Consider the following 17,083-nt stretch of genomic DNA (forward strand, 5'->3'; position numbering starts at 1 on the left):
CTCTCCTTTGTGCCCTTGGCACTGGGAGACAGAAGCAAAGCAGCGCTCCACATCTCACCGGCAGACTCCTCTGCCACCTCGCACCTTCCCCTTGCAGCTGACCGCAGCAAGAGTCCCGCTTCCACATGTGCGCTCGTTCATTTACGCACGCTGCCCTCGCAGGGGATGCGGGCAATAGCTACGTGAGGATAGTCCGTGTCAGTAAGGACGGGTCGGTCCGGCTGTGCCCCGTCTCCTACCGCGGGAGCATCTTGGGCACAATCCTGCTGGGCGCTCAGGCACGTGCCAAGGGCTCAGAGCATCTCAGGGGTCTGCATTTAGGCACCTGCTCATTTACCTTGCTGGGTCAGGGCCCACCTCCACGCTGGTTCGCAAAGCAGATGTATGTGACTCGAGTTGGTTCTTACGGACAAGGGAACAGCCCCAGCTCCCCTCCTGTGCCAAATTAGCATTACATACACCCCAGTACTCCCTGAAAACGTCTACCCAAAGCAGTCTGGCACCGCGCCGTGGCCTGCATGAAACGAGAGCCTCCACGCTGTCTTTCCCACAGAAGTAAGAGGCAGAGAGGACATTTTACAAACCAGACCCACGAGTCTCTGCCTCAAAATCTGCATTGGTCCAGTGGCATGGAGGAGGTGAGAGGGAGCAAACCCACAGCGAGTAGCCACAGCACACCCAGCCGTGGCGCCCATGCCAGCTCACCCTGCAAATTCTTCACTAATCTCACCCCGTCTCAAGACACAGGAGACATGTCCAGGAGAACTCCTACAGGCTTTCCTGACCGAACCACGGGACGGAGGTGTTTTGCTCGCATGAATCAACAGCTGGGTTTGTAAGACACACGTTTGTCAACAGGAGTCACAGATATGCACATGAATTTGGTGCAAAACTCAGCTCCTCTGTTGGCTGCAAATTTTCCTTCTGGGACAAAACAGCCTCCTCGGTTTCCTGAGGGCAGACTTTGTCAGCAGCTTTGTGCAGTGCAGCGATGGAGGTGGCTGGCTATGAGGAATCTGGTTTATTTGCTATCAGCATATCTTGCGACGAGCGAGGGCAGCACTGGCAAAGCTGCCGGTAAGCGGTACCCATTAGCGAGTCTCAAAACCCAGCAGGTTGTTTATATACCCTCGAGGGGGTGTGGAAATGTTGTCACGAAATGCTGGGGACACAGCAGTCCTGGGACCAGTAGGCCAAAGGTTTCAGGTTTAGATCTTTAAACCTAAGCATCCAGCTTTGTACTTGGGCATCTTAAACAGATCACCCTTCAGAGCAGGCACGTTTCTGTTTCTGTGGAGATAGCTGTATTTCCAAACCAAGCCCAATATTCAGACACCCAAACCTGAAAATCTCTGATGCATTTCATACAAAGTCAGTAATGTTTGAGAGGAAAAGCCCATGGCCTGGCTCCCGCACGTTGGGTCTCCGGGGTATTCCTCAGTTCTCAGTAGCCTTCCTGCCCATAAGAAATACTAAAATTATGTAAGGAGGAAAGCCAAAACCTCCTCTTTCAATTCCAGCCAGTATCTGGAGCAGCATTAAATTTCTTGTAGTGCGTATTAGTTAACAACATTGCTAAAGGGGAATTGCTGCTGTGGTTGAGCACTTACACAATATGACTCCTATTTAAGTGCATTTTTGTATCCTGCTGAGTCACCCCAAGGAGCCCTCAAACAAAACTTCATGTTCAATTTGACAGCAGAGGCGGTGGCATGAGGAGCCCCCCTCTTTACCAGCCCTCCCCAGGGGAATGCGAGTGCAGGATGAGCAACGCTTCAAACCGTGGAACTTAATACAAAGCTAAAAGAAAAAAAGTGACTTAAAATTTCAGCCAACATTTCCCTCCATACAGCTTTAAGCACATGACATTTCCAGTCTCTTTCAGCTTCACTTAATAGATTAAAGTGACCGTGCAGTCCCTGAACTGCTCAGGTCAGACTATACTTGAGGCGAACTGTTTCTAAATAAGAGGACGCATTATTTATATAGCATAATATTTCACTGTTAGGGCTAGATGAATGTGGCTGTTTATAATCCCATATTAAAGCTGAGTGGGTTAACGCAGCACGAGCCTCTTGGCTTGTTTTGCTGGCAGCTGCCTTTCGGGCTGGCTGGGGATGCTTCCCTCGCCCGCCCCTGGCACTCTGCGCACTAGCTGAAGTCTGCACAGGGGCTTGCACAGCACAGCAGCAAGGCAGGGACTGCTTGCACAAACCAAGCAATGTTTTCTCCGCGGGAACAGTGCAACGGGTAAGATTTTTGTCTGTAGAAGTTCCTGCTGGTGCCACGTAGCCGGGGATAAGAGGTCACTGCAGAGAAGGCAGAGGGTGGAGATGGGGTCTGAGGGCAAGCGGTGGCCCTCCCGTGAGCTAGCCCAAGGTGCTGCTGGCATCACTGCCTGGAGGGCAGCTGGGTTGTGCTGGAGCGCGGAGCTGGACCTGACTGCACCCTATGGAGATGCATGCACCATCCTGCATGGCATCACATCTCACTAGAGCGGAGCCCCGCAGGCTTGTTGGCCTTTGGTGTTGAATTTGGAGAAGAGCACAAGGAAACCAAAGCTTGAGACCTGCCTGACGGCTCAGTCTTGAATGAGCTGCTAAGGAAAAAGTTGAGGTGCTCCTACGGCCAGCTGGCTCCAAATCTGCATGAAACCAATACAATAGCTTTGCAGTCCCTCTAAGTCCAGGCGGTCAGAGGCAGCAGATCGCTCCTTCAGGCTATCGATGAGGAATATTACTGTGCATCTATGGACTAGGGACAATGAAGCTATAAAAAAAGACAGCTTAAACAGCTGAGATTCATTTCACTGAATTTCTGTGTGGTGCTTGGCACAGACTATGACAAAGCTACTTAGCTGTAGAGGACATCTAGTGATATTCACATGCAACTACATAAACCTGATAAAAGTTCACGTGTGACTGCTTAAGAGCCAGCGTGGCTAAAGACGGAATATGGTGTGGCTGTAACAGCTGCAAGAGGGCTGGGACGGGCTGACCATGCAGCACCTTCTATAAACAGGTCACAAAGAAAAAACTCCCGAGAGGCTTTATACATAGAAAATACACAGCAAGGGCATAGACAGAAAGCTCAGGGGAGCTGGTGGTGCTGCACCTTTTAACAAGGAGACATTACAGGGAAGCACAGTGCCTTTATTTCTACAGCAAAGACCCTGTAAGCAGGGATACAGAGTTTTCTTTCAGGAATTTTTGCTCTTATCTCAATTCGCCTTTCATGTGACTCACCCCGGAGCACATACTGTGAACATCAGCCTCAAGATCAAGATTTTTTTTACTCCCCTAGTACAAGAGATCAGCCCTTTCTCCATACCCTTTTGCAGCCTGCCGCTCTTTTTTTTTTATAGGAAGGATACATAGAATACTTCCCCCCTCCAGGTTATTTATAACAGGGGATTCTCTAGAAATATTTTTCCGGACATATTCCAGGCCTAGGATGAGGAATTTGGCTGCAAAACAAAGACACTGCCAATTTGGTTTCTAGAAAGAAAAGGATCAGCAGAGCTTTATAAAAGAACACACTTCCCTAAGGAAATAGACTAATTTTATCTGATACTTCCTTTGAATGGAATTATTCCTGTTAAGATCACCATTCATTTAGGAGTAAGGGCTTCACATCTGGGGCCTCGCCATCTCGCACTTATTTCTATGTCAGATGCACTCAGTTTACAAGTGTTGAGGAAAGGTAGGACTTTATTATTCCTAATAAAACACTGGGAAAGCAAGTTTCTGCTGGCCAGATTAGATCCTTGAGAATAGCTGTGCAAACCTACAGTAGGCAAAAGTTTGTGGCTTAGCTGCCCGAACTGGCTTCAGCTCAGCAAACAGGTCTGATACAGAATCTGAGTGGTACCTGGCTATTAAACGACAGCAGCAGACCGGGACTGGGAATAAACTGGCCAGTGTAAGCAGAGAGCGACCACAGCATCAGTGAGTAGGCAGACAAGACTTTATCTCTTACAGAATCATTTCTCTGGGCTGAATTACACATTGAAGGGCCAACCCTGGACACTCTTGCAAAGAGAACTGAGTTTGAATTTGGTGCGCAGAGATACCTACTCAAAATGCAAAAGCTGGTGTTGAAAGGCCACAGGGACATGGACAAATGAACAGAGGAAAAGGCTGTATTAGCTAAGACGACTCTGCAACACTTTGGTTCTTGCGCCCTTCATGCATTTATGTTATTTATCAATGGACTCTATATTTAGCAATCATAAGACCAGAGTGTGGAGCAGCCCCAGCTCCTTGCTAGTGAAGGGGCTCCCCGGAGGGCAGCTGATGGCTAGCAGAGGCTGGCACAGCTCTGAGAGCTCCGCGGTAGCTGCTCGTACAAGGCAGGAGTCATTTCTCCAGCACACTGAGTCATTGTAGGAAGGAGACCGAATCTTACCCAATTTCCGAAAGCAGAACAGCTCTAAGCTCTCTTGTGATGAAACAAAAGCTGGCAGAGCACATGCTGTTATGTAGCAGGCAGGGTGGCCACTTGAGACACATTCAGGAGGTCTTCATATGAGCAGCAGTAAAGGACACTTCAGAGGCTGAAAGCTGTTGGTGTTGAGCGGGGAAGGCACGGTGCAGCTGCTTCAGTACTGGAGAGCTGCAAATTAATGTATGATGTGAGTTTTAACGCAGAGGAGATGAGGAAATCAATGACCGAGACGGAAGGGGAGATAGTGCCAGATGAAGCTCGATGACGACATTTCCAGGCAATTTGTTCGCACTGCTCGGTGAGCTGCTTGTGGAGAGATGGAACAGATTAGAGGTGACTGCATATACTTTGCCCAAGAGCAAGATTGTGAGATTCACAGTTGCAAGGGCTTCAGTGGCTGTGCTGCTTCCATGCAGAACTATTAATAACTGATTCTCTTAACTATCAAAGCATTAGCTCCAGCTGATTTTACCATTTCTGCATGTAAAAAGGCAATTACTTTCCCTCTCAGGAATTTCATCTGGGGGATGTACAAAGTTACAGTCAGTTACATGTTCACTCACAAATACAGTCTGGTGAAAAAGGCAGGCTCTCAGGAGAATTTGAACCCGACCGGACACATGTCAACCAGAACACTAACAAAATTTAGCTATGAAAAGCTTATTCTAAGAAATATTGTAATTGCCATTTTAGTGGAAAGAGAATGACAAGGGCTTCTTATGTCCTGCTGACGGTCCAAAAGCAGTTGCAGGGCACTAACCTGCAGAAATGTGACATCGAACAGGAAGAAAAACTAGCTAATCTATCTAGTTAATGTATTTAGTTAATGCTCAGGTTTCTGGTTGGACACCCACCACACATCAAGAGCTAAGGCAACAGAATTAAGCACAGGAGAAAGACAAGTGCCCTGGACACTGGCTACGTGCTGTGAGACATGAAGACAGGACATGGCAAGTGGAAAGCAAGGTAACTTTTAGCATTGTGTCAATTTTAATGACCTCAGTTCCCCATATAAAAGAGAGCTTATCTTCTTAGAGTGCTTGAGCTTTGGGGAGGTCAGTTCATCACCACATCTGAGATGCAGCACCATGGCGCTCTGGAGAACGCTATGTCTTAGCCTGCAACTCCAAATACAAAGTAGGGAACACACGCTGAGAAATATTACACTGGGAGAGCTGTAGCAGCTGCAGTTGGTGGTAACTCTGTCCTGCTCTTCTCCAGCACCTCCCTACAAGTTATTTCTTATTCCCTACGCTTGTTTCAACCATCTAATCCAGTGACCTTATGCATCTTTGGGCTGCTTCAAAATGGTTAGAACATAGGAGAGATGATCCCCCAAGACAAGATGCAGGACAGGCTCAGCATGGAGACTAAGAAACCCTAAAGCACAGACCCAGGATTTTCCAGAACTCTGTCCTTGCACCTGGAGCTTATTTCTGCTTCTGCTGCAGATAAGCCACAGATGTATGCACAGAAAGTCCTGTGCACGGGCGACTCTGCCCGCATGCTCTGGAATCGGCAGGGCCAGTCTGCCCTGCCATTTACTGAGGGCAATACCTTAAGAAAGCAGTTGAGCTTGTAGTGGCTGTCAAACCTATGTCGGGGCAGGGACCCTGCTCTTTACTTGGCCTTATTGGCTTGTATACAGAGCAGAATGCTGTAAACAGACCTATAAATACTCCTGTGCCCACTGCATGCTCGAGGTCAGAGCAGATCAGCATATCAATTCCTTCTGGCTTTAAAAATAAGCTATGAATCAATGCATTCATTGCAGGCTGAGTATCCCTGCAATGAGGCTGATGGTGCTGCTCCAAAACATCGGCATTCTGGGCAAGAGCACTGTAGACAACAAGGTACATGTTAGTGAACAACACAGAGGAGGGCACGAAGCAGCCTGGTCCCTAAAACCCACCTCTGGCAAGAAGTGATTCAGCAGGACACCTGGATGCCAAACCTGTAAATACCTGTTGGCTCTAGGAAATATCTGTAACCCTGTAAATGGCACTGACCTGTCAGGTTACATTTCAGATCTTTCTGCTGCATCTCAGCCTCCATGCTCACCATGTGAACCTCACTTTATCAGCTTGTAGCCGAGGAAGCAGGACAGGTGAGAGGAATGGGAGCTGACCTGCATTTGGAAAGCCAAACCTCAGCCCTAAGCAGGGCAGCAGGACCTCACTGCCAGCACATCAGTTACCACCCTGCAAGCCCAGAGAACTCAGTCAAGAAGGCAGGATGCGTCCTACTCAACATTGCCAAAAGCAAAACCTAATGCTCTTCAGATTCCTTCAAGCCCAAATTCCCTACACAGGGAAAAGGCTTTGGATCCAGAATCCAGGCTAATTCAGCCTTAGCCAAGCATGTGAATGAAGGTCCATCTTCCCTACATCCTTTATGGGAAAGCCCTGTAATTACACCTAGAAGTGATACACACTCTGAACCCGTCATGGATGTCCCCTGCAGGCATACATTTCTCTGATTTCTGAAAGACAGTTTTATGTGGAAAGAACAACCATTTCCAGTAAATTCTTGATGCTACTGGGCCAAACACTGCAGTAGCCAACAAAGCTGGTAAAGGGTCTGGAGCACAAGTCTTATGAAGAGCAGCTGAGGGAACTGGGATTGTTTAGCCTGGAGAAAAGGAGACTGAGGGGAGACCTTATCGCTCTGTACAGCTACCTGAAAGGAGGCTGTAGTGAGGTGGGTGTCAGTCTCTTCTCCCAAGTCACAAGCGATAGGACAAGAGGAAATGGCCTCAAGTTGAGCCAGGGAATGTTTAGATTGGATATTAGAAAAAATTTCTTCACCGAAAGGGTTGTCAAGCATTGGAACAGGCTGCCCAGGGAAGTGGTTGAGTCACCATCCCTGGAGGTATTTGTGTAGATGTGGCACTTAGGGACATGGTTTAGTGGTGGACTTGGCAGTGTAAGGTTAATGGCTGGACTTGATGATCTTAAAGGTCTTTTCCAACCTAAATGATTCTATGATTTTTGTAGAAAAGCATTTCAGAGAGACTCTCCCTTGGATTCTCTTTCCAATTCATACTGCTCTTCTCCCGTCCTTACCAACTTTACAAACATTTCTGTGGCTGAATAACATTTTTGGTCTACTGCCTGTTGCAATCAAGGAAAACCTTTCTATTGACTTCTGGGACAGTCAGGCCCAGCTATTAGTGAAACATAAAAGCATTCGAACCCCACACTACTGGGACTGTGTGTGTAAGTGGCATTACTTCCCTCCTCCAGTGGTTGCTCATGAGATCAGGACACAAAGGCAGCCTGTCTTTTGGGAGCCTTCTTTCCTTTAGAAGCCTGTTTGCCTTTCTATCTAATAATGACAGTGAGAAATCCTTAAGGGTTTTCTCCCATTCCCCAGCAGAGAGCCCCAGCAGGCAAAGGCTTTGTCAGGCAGCATATTAATGAAACAGAAAACATGACCTGAATTTTTATAGCTTGTACTTAGCAGGTCATTTACTTGTCATGAAAAGGGACATTTTGCATTGGCTGCCAATAATAGCTTCAGAAAAGCAAGCACTTAGCTCTCATGTTTAATTCCCGTGAGGAGGAAGGGCGAGAGGAGATCCGGAGCTGCTCCCTTTCCCCCACCCCAGACTGGGATATTCAAACTATGCAGAGCACTCTCCTAAAATTTAGTTGCGGGAACAGGGGTGCTTGTGTGACCCTGGTAGTGAAGCCTACATGTGTGGTGGCCAAGCTGAGCCCCAGGTCCCAACTGAGAAGGGTTTCTCATCCTCACATCCCACGCAGCAGCAGTCCAGCTGAGCAGCTCTTTGCAGACAGAGCTTGCCATTTTCCTGGCAGGCTGGCACTCTTCTGACTGGTCAAGTTAGCTCTCCAGGTCAAGGCTGGGTCACCAGATCCAGGATAAAATTGTAATACAAAAGTGCCCTAGCTGTGGGGTGATTTTCACAAGCTGGATGGTCAGGCCTTCCTCTTTATGCAAGGGGAACAGTGAGGCATGCAAATGCTCTCAGAGATAAGGAAGATGTTCTTAAACAGTCCCTGCATCCAAACTAGCACATGTGCCAGCTGCAAGACTGATCTGAGCACAAGAGCAGTGTAGACCTGCGCCAAACCCGAATCACAGATGAAGTGCTGATGAGTATCTTCAGCCTCTACAGAATGGAACACAAGGGCCCATTTCTCTCCTCACCTCTCTATGACCATGTAAGCTTCAAACAATACAAGGGGTTGGGATGAACCTCCTCACAGGACCTTTGGAGGACCTTTAGCAGCTCCTGCACTGGCTAAGAGGTGAGCAAAACTTTCTCACTGATTCCAAGTACTGCATTTTCAGCTGTGTAATGTTCTTTGTGTCTCGTGGAGAAACCTTAAATCTAAGATAAAAAATGTTTTTCATTTCCACTCTTTAAATGGGAAAAACTTTAGAGTTCCATGGAAAACTCTAGAGTCTAGATACTAGACTGCTCTGCTCTCCACCCAGCATCTCAGTGTTTTGGCTCAGCCTTGCATTTCCTGTTGTCCCTGTTGCCATAAACCTCTCCAGCGCCTCCTTCTTGATGCCTTCGATTAGCTGAGTCCCTTCCAAAGAAGCACGCTAAAGACTGATGAAGAAAAAGAAAGCAACACTGTGATATTGTTTCCAGCTCTCTCATGATTCCCTGTGCATATATCCAACATCTTCTCCCCATCCTTAGACCCCTTTCTGTGCCACTAGGGTGTGAACATTTGTGCATTGTGCAACATGACAGGACTCCTGGGCAGGGTCACAGACTCCTGGAAAGGTATGTTGGAAGGGACCTGTGGTGGTCTGTAGTCCAACCTCCTGCTCAAACAGGAAGTTATGGCTGACACTAGACCAGCCAGCCATGGCATTGAGCCCAGACACAATTGTAGTGCATTAATTACTGCCTGCTGCAGTCTTACATATATGAGCTATGTGACTGTTGGTCAATGGCAACAAGATTGGGTCACATCCATTTATTCCTTCTGTTCCTACAGCTTACTTCTAAGTCTTGCTGTCACCTATACTATTAATGAAGTAATCTCTACTGTTAATGAACGAAGAGCACATGCCCATTTTTCTGGAGGGTATATAAAGCTAAAGGCTGGTGTTTTCATGCCCTCATGCACTAGTAGTACCATGGTTCATCACTGATTGTTGAATAGCCCTTTGCTTCACAAAAGCCAGGTGTCAGAAACTCATCCTCACCAAGAGGTAGACCCTACCCTCAAGAGCTGAAGCAGACCAAGCGTTGGTGAGGATACATGACTGCATGAGGTAGGAGCCAGGAGTGCTGACATGACGCTGCTCTAACTCATGTAGGTCTACACATTTCATCATGCAGTTGTGTCTCTGAGGGACAAATCCACGCATCTGTCAGCCCGGTCTGACCGATGCCTTTCACACATGAGCCATCAAACTGCCAGACCTGCCCCTGTGCAGGGTCTTTAAGACGCTGGTATCCAGCTCTATTCACCAGGGCAGGATCATTGAATTACTGAGTGCACTCAGCACGGGATATTTAATAAGGGCATGAAAAAGCTACCGAGAAACAGAGATCATGACCCTGCTTCTGCTAAACCAGTTCAATTTTAAAATAAAAAACTCTAAAGAAAAATTTGAAGGGACTTGTAAACATGGATAGCATGGCTCATCAGATTAATTACAGGACAGAGTGCATTTCAGATATTGATCTGGGTCTGGAAAGGACTTAATAAGATTAGTTAGGAATTACTAGCACAAGATGGAGATGAGATATCCATCTAGCTCATAGCTTTGCTGAAGTCAGGGTACTTACACTAGACAGAAGTGCAGCCCTTTGAAATCCCCAAGCAGAAACTACCACGAGCTTTACAAATGTCAGTAAATCAAGCCTCAGAGGAACTGTTATCTCATTTCACATTTGGGAAATGGGAAAACAAAGGCTCTTTGCCCCACTGTTTTACAGGTAGTTGATGGAAAACCTTTAAGCACAGCAAATTTTAGGAGCAGACAACCTACTCACAGCTCAGTGAATCTGCCAGGCATTAGAGCAGGTCACAAACAAACTTATACTCCTTACTCAAAAAAGGAATGTCTTGAAATGGAAAGTCACTAAAATTGCCATCACGGTTGATACAAGTCTGGGTTCCAAGGAATAATCCAAAGGGTGTGAGCACGTGGGGGTTGTTTGCACTGACAAGAAGTTAATTTGATTTAAAGAGATGCTTCAGCATGCTCCAGTAATTCAGATTGCATGCTAATTCAGTCCCTGGCCTCTTTTCTGTTGAGAGCGTGTCACCAAAATTTCCAGTATTCCATATCAGCTGTGCCCCTTTAGAAAATAGAAGCTGCCAGCTCATTTAAAAACTAGCTGTTAAGTAATGTCAGTTTTTACTCAGACCCCAGCCAAGATCCAAATCAGCAAGACCAGAAATAAAAGGCTCTGAAGTGGGCTACTAGCTGGGACCTATCCATTCCCCCTCAGCTGTACCAAGATTATGGGCAGTTACATGATTTGAGGGCCTGAGCAGCATTTCTCAAGCAAAGAAGCCACAGAAAAGAGAAGTCCAAGTGTCATGAGTCAAGATATTTGAGGAAATATAATAACAGAGTATGAGGAAAATTCAGTCACTTGCAGAAAGAAAATAAATTCTGGGTCACAGGGGCAGGGGGACCTAGTTCACCCATGGGTTGTGGAAAGTGGTCCGGGCCATTCATGAGAGATTTTCCTTTCTTCTGCCACTGGAGGATGGCATAAACAATCGAGCGCATTGCATCGTTGCCTAGAAGTAGAGACCCACTAATAGGAGTGGGAAATCTAAGACTTAAGAGAAGACGGTCTTGATGTGTGATGGTATGCGGGTGTCGAGTTTTAAAATGTTGCAATTAAAAGAAAAGCCTCTGAGTAAAGCAGAAAGTGACACAGCAGACTGAAAATAAAATGCTTGGAAGAGTACAAACTCAGGCACAGAATAAAGGGATTTAAGGAGCTGACACATCACGTGCACTTCAGTGATCAGAAGAAAGCTACAAATAAAAGTAAGCATTCCTTTGTAACTTGTACTTTTCTTTGTGAGTGAATAATAATAATAAAAAAAAAAGCCTGACTCTCCAATGTATTGGGGGAAAAAACATCTGATTGTGTTCCTCTCTTAAGAAATTAAGCTAACAAGGGATTTAGATTTGAAAAGAAGAAAGATGATCCTCTTTGCTTTCAGATTAAATATCTAACAATGGCACTTCTGCCTGGAGTGCTTAAAATCTGTGGAAGTGCTCGCATGTACGCTAAATCCACAGGAGTTAGATCTTGGAGGCTGTGACTGCATGGGCTGGGTGAACACCAGCAGTCAGGTTCCCCTCCTCCCCAAAATCTCCTCTCTCTCCTCCTCCCACAACCTTTTTCAGCTTTGATGTGAAATCCCCATTTCCAGGATATGTTCTTGAAAGCTCATGATCTGATTTTGGGGGAAATCCTCCAGCCAATGATAAGCTGTTTCCATGGGGATTAAATATTTGAGTTTCATTTTCATGCTGGGACTTTCTCTAGAAGATTTACTTGCCAGTTTTCATGCCACTAAAAAGATAAGGAAAATATCACCATGGCAGAGGTCCCTCCATGTAGAAGATACTGGGTAGGGTGAAGTATGGCATATCAAAGCTGCTTGATTCTGTATGACAAATCCAGACATTTTCTTATTATGGAATAATCTCAATATACAAATGAATGAGAAATATCAAAAGATCAATTTGAATAGGTTCAGGTCTCCCAGTCCCTATTAGCATTCCAGAAGAGGCAACAGAAAAAACAGCCCCCTAAAGATTCCCAGTGAAGCCACCAAGAGTTTACTGGGGCAGAGAGGAGGGAAACCTCTCAGTTGTACCTTTGATATCTGGAGTCACTCCACCTGTGCCTGGAAAGGCTAAAGCATCTTGGCCATATCCTTTTATACTGATAGAAAAGCTCCTAATTTGTACATGACTTAGTAGTGTCACTACGCTGTTAAAAAATACATCTTTAATGCAGTTTTCCTCTGCTTACTAGATTACAAAGACACTTATAAAAGCAGTGTGTCCTGTTTCAGTATAGGCTACTTATTCATATCTCCTGATTGCAAAACAGATATCTGCATGGCTTGGCAGTGCTTTGGTCCTGCTCCATACCTGCCTATTTGCACAAGTCTGAATTGAGACTCGATTCTCGCAGCCTGGGCATCTCCTTCACATGTTCTCAAACTTGATCACTGAAACCAGTTGTGAGGTCTGTGGGGTAAGCTCTCCTTTGCTCTTGTCTCCTCAGATGGGCCATCTGAGAGGTCTAACTAGCATCCTACTCTCAGAGCAGGGTCCCCATCAGGAAGCATGGATCCAAACTGTTCGACAGCAGAGCCAGAGCAGATGCAAGCCAGCACAGTAAGAGCAGGCAATTGGGCCGTGCAATAACCCAAAACTGAACGCTCACTTGGCACTGGTGATGCCCAAATGGGTCCTTCTTCAAGGCGACTCCGCAATGCAATGTGCCATTCATGTCTGGATGGAGCCTACTTAAAAATGATGATAGGAGACACCATCAGACTATAACAGAACCTGAAGAATTTGTCATAGTACTGGAGCTGATCAAACAGCAGCCAGAAAAGTTGGGTTTCTGTCCTCCAGAAGTACCATTTTCTGCTAAAAGAGTGTGTGTCTCTGTGTTTTGGGGGAGGAGCCCTCAAAACAAGTTTCATCAAGAATTCTCATGCTTTCACTAGATACCTCTAACATTTTTAACCCCAACATTTTCCATGGGGAAAAAAACCCCAGAAGTCAATGACAACACCTAAAGAGATCCTCCCGGCTGTCTTTCTCCCCTCTTTCACATTAAGAGTGGGAAAATGATGAAAGGTCCTTTCCAGACAGCTGTGGTGGTGAGTAAACCTGCAAGGGTTATGGGACTTTGAGAACACAGAAGAGAGTTGTTAACTTATCCCCTCCCTACATCTACCTGTCTGGGAAGCCAGCTGCAGCATCTGTCCACCTTTTTGTTGTCAAATAACTCCAGCCTTTAAGGTACTCAGTACGACGCTGGGTTTGGACATCGAAGAGTAAGCAAGCACTGCATGAGCTAATTTGAGCAGCAAGGAGGAGGGAAGGGGAGATTCTTGCTTCCAGCTGTTTTGTTGTGTGCTGGCTTATTCACTTAGTGATTTATAATTTGTTGCTGGTGAAGCAAACCAGAGCTCCTGCCCATTGCTGCCACATGAAGAGCAATGGGGAAAAGCTGCCGCTGTAGGCTGCCTGTGACACAGACCTTCCCATTGCTGCTTCTAGGATTTGCACGTTTGCAACACACTGCTTAAAGGCTGAATTTGACACAGTCTTTCCTTTTAAAGAAGCTTTAAAGCCACTTCTTTCTATTTAGCAAGTATCATTACTTTGAAGAAATTCAGGTCTCAAATTCAGCTTGTAAAATTAATCTCACCATTTCCCCCAACCCCTGTTACCAGCTGGAATAAAATATCCACGCTGTTTTCTTGATTAAAAGATTGTTGCAATCAGCAATGAATGAACAACTGTTCATGAGGGTAAAATTGAAGCGATCCTTGATGTGAGCACATGAGCTGTTACAAATTCTTCCATGCTGAGCTTTCAAAATAATTATAGTAACCCTGCATAATTCAGCTTGGGCTTTATTGTATTCCACATCAAATCAAACCCAATAATGGTTATTTCTAAAATAGCAATATTCCTTCACTACAACTCACCCAAATAGAATCAGTTCTCTCAGTGGGTTTTCTCTTCTATGAAGAAATGCAGCGTGATTTATGGCTACACAGAAAATTGGCCCATTGATGCAGTGCTATTGCTGGTAGCACGAATAACAGGCTCTGCTGTCAGAGATTCACCTAGTTAAAGATAGTGGGTATTTCACACCTAATACACTAGTGACAGCCCAAGCCTTCCAGTTGCTCTCAGACTATACCTTGGAGAAATAAATACTTCTTTTTTTTTCAGCTCTGGTCCTGATCTTGCACACAAAAGCTGCTCTGCCAACTGGCTCCCAATAGCCACAAGCTGAATCCTAACAATTCATACGAAAAAGGATCAGGTTAGAGGCCCATGTCCTGAGACTTGGGTGGACAAAGAAAAGGAATCAAGAATTATATAGCAAAGGAGAAAGATCAAATTAAGCTGGATTTAAACAGACTTAAAATGTTGTCAGATACTATTGCACAAGTTAACGCTCAATTGGACAGAGGTTGGAAGCCCTAGAAAATAATTAGAAGACATTGGACTGATGAGTATTGAGTTTGGGGAACAGAAATAGGAACTGAAGGAGGTAATCCTCTTATTATGTTACTAAATTGTTGGTGGAATTACTGGGTGAAAGTCCGACTCGTGAATTGATGTGTTCAAATATTCCCCAGTAACAGGAAATTTTATCCCTCTGGAGTTTAGCCTAGCAGGGAATGGTAGTACTTCAATGACTTGCTGCAAACTTAAGCTAGAGAAATTTCACGAAAGAAATAAGGCAAAGTAGTCTAAACCAAAGTCAGTGTTTATCATTGGAACGAATCCCTGGTGGAAGGGCTGGATTTTCTCCCATTTGTGCTTTTGTGTGGAGACAAGATGCCTTTGTATAAGATCTGAAAAAACCCACAGTTTTTGACCTTAAAATAGGGGAACTTGGTAAAATTAGGATCATCTCAAATACAATGTTGTTCCTTCATGAAAGACTTCAGTCTTGAAATAGGTTTTTGTCTTCTACCAGCTACAGAAGTAAAGCTTTCAGGACTCCACAGTCCCAAGGACAGAAATGAAAGATTCCCCAAACAATTAGTATGCCAAAGCCTGGGGCTGATCTGCAACATGGTTCAATCCCTTCTCTGTCCAAGCTGGTGAAAACTTTTGGAGCAGGTACATTGCCCTGTGCAGTCCTTGTTTGTATAACATAAATGCTGTAAAGACATATCTTTAAGGTGAGCAATAGTTATTATACTGAAGTTATCAAATTAGTAATAAATTAATTCAATACATTTATTAAAATAATTTCCATTACAAAGAGACCCATTTTCAGATTTGAGGAATTGGGCAAAGGGGAAGTGTGAAGAGATTTGTCTGCAATTCCACATGGTATTAAATGGCTTACGATGTGCAAGTGATCATAATACATGAGCTAGTGGGCATAGACCTTATTCTTTCCGGCTTGAGACATCTAGGGAGTAAGATTTTATTGAGCTAGGTGAAGTTTAAAGGTAGATACACTATTACTAGCTTAACAGGGACAGTTGAAAAAAACCAGACAGGTAGCTCTCCTTTAGTCTGAAATAAGCAGAGAGCTGCTACCTGAGGCTTCCCAATCGACCATTTAGTTTTCAGTAAACATGCGAGGGAGGAATTGCCTTCAGCACGAAGCACACATTGATGTGTTACAGAATCGGGACCCAAAACGATACTAACACAGTCTGCCCAGTAACTCATTAGCAGATAAGAGTGTGAAAGCATTTGCGCTTGCTTATCCACAGTGGGACAGCCATGCTCTTTGGATCAGGAGGGATTCCCAGGGATTTTCAGCTCTGTATCAGGCCCTACACGTTAAGAGTTTGCTGTGCTCCACAGGCTTCAGAATTAAGCCAAGGCCCCAAATGTGGATTACAATGTCTACAAAGCCTCGGTCCCACCCTGAAGCCGTTCAAACCCAAGAGGCATCAGGAGAGATGCTGCCAACCCCAAGGTGCTCGGTCAGAGCCTAGAGAGGGCTTAATTTTGCAGATTAATTCCTCACGGTAAAAACGAGGATACTCAGTCTTCTTGCTTTTTACCTTCTGTCCTTCCTGAAACAAAAGCCCTCCCTTTTTCCTAGCTGATCCAAAAGGCAAGCAAGTGAGGACACTAAGTGGAAAGTCCCGTAATAACACCCTCCCGCCCGGGGCAGCTTGCGGGTGGCTCTCGGTGGAAGGCAGCTCCCCTTTTCAGCAGGAGGCCAGGAAGCAACACCTCCATTTTAGGGGTCGTTGGAGCTGCCCGGGGCCAGACCGAATAGCGAAATGGTCACGCAAGTGTCCACACACGCAGCAGTATCACCGCTGACCTCCCGACGGGCACGCCGAGACGCTGCTCAAGCTCTGTGCAGAATAAATGACAAAACTCGATCCCCTTGCCAGGCAGCGTAAGCATTGTAACCCTTGTTCTTCCATGCCCAGAGCCTCGTTTCTTCACGGCCAGCTTAATATTTCAGTTTATTCAGTGTGACTTTAAAAGACAGCATTGGCTTTTACATCTCATTTATGAGTGGTGAGGATCACTATGCTGTTATCAGCAAAAGGATTTTTTCAGCACCTTCTGGTGGTAGGACTACAAAAGGACCTTGGGACTTGCATCAGTTGGGTGAAAAGATGCCTTATTGTTCACTCGTAACTGGAGCAAAGTGGTATCGTAGAAGAATGTGGAGTAATTAGTTACTCTGAAAAAAAAGCCAAAAACCTGACATCCATATTAGATACCAGGAAGCTGAAACTATACCCTGATGTGTGACATTTTTTAAATAACTGGCAAACATATCTGAGATATATATCACCTATTTTCTTATCCCTGTTTTTCGGCTCCTTTGCTACACCTTCTGTTTTCACTGCAAGCTGTGACAAAAACTTTTCTTTAACCTGTCCTGCTGCCATAGAGCTGAGGTAGCATAAGA

Source organism: Haliaeetus albicilla, chromosome 4 (assembly GCF_947461875.1).
Source record: "Haliaeetus albicilla chromosome 4, bHalAlb1.1, whole genome shotgun sequence".
In the NCBI taxonomy this organism is placed as follows: Eukaryota; Metazoa; Chordata; class Aves; order Accipitriformes; family Accipitridae; genus Haliaeetus; species Haliaeetus albicilla.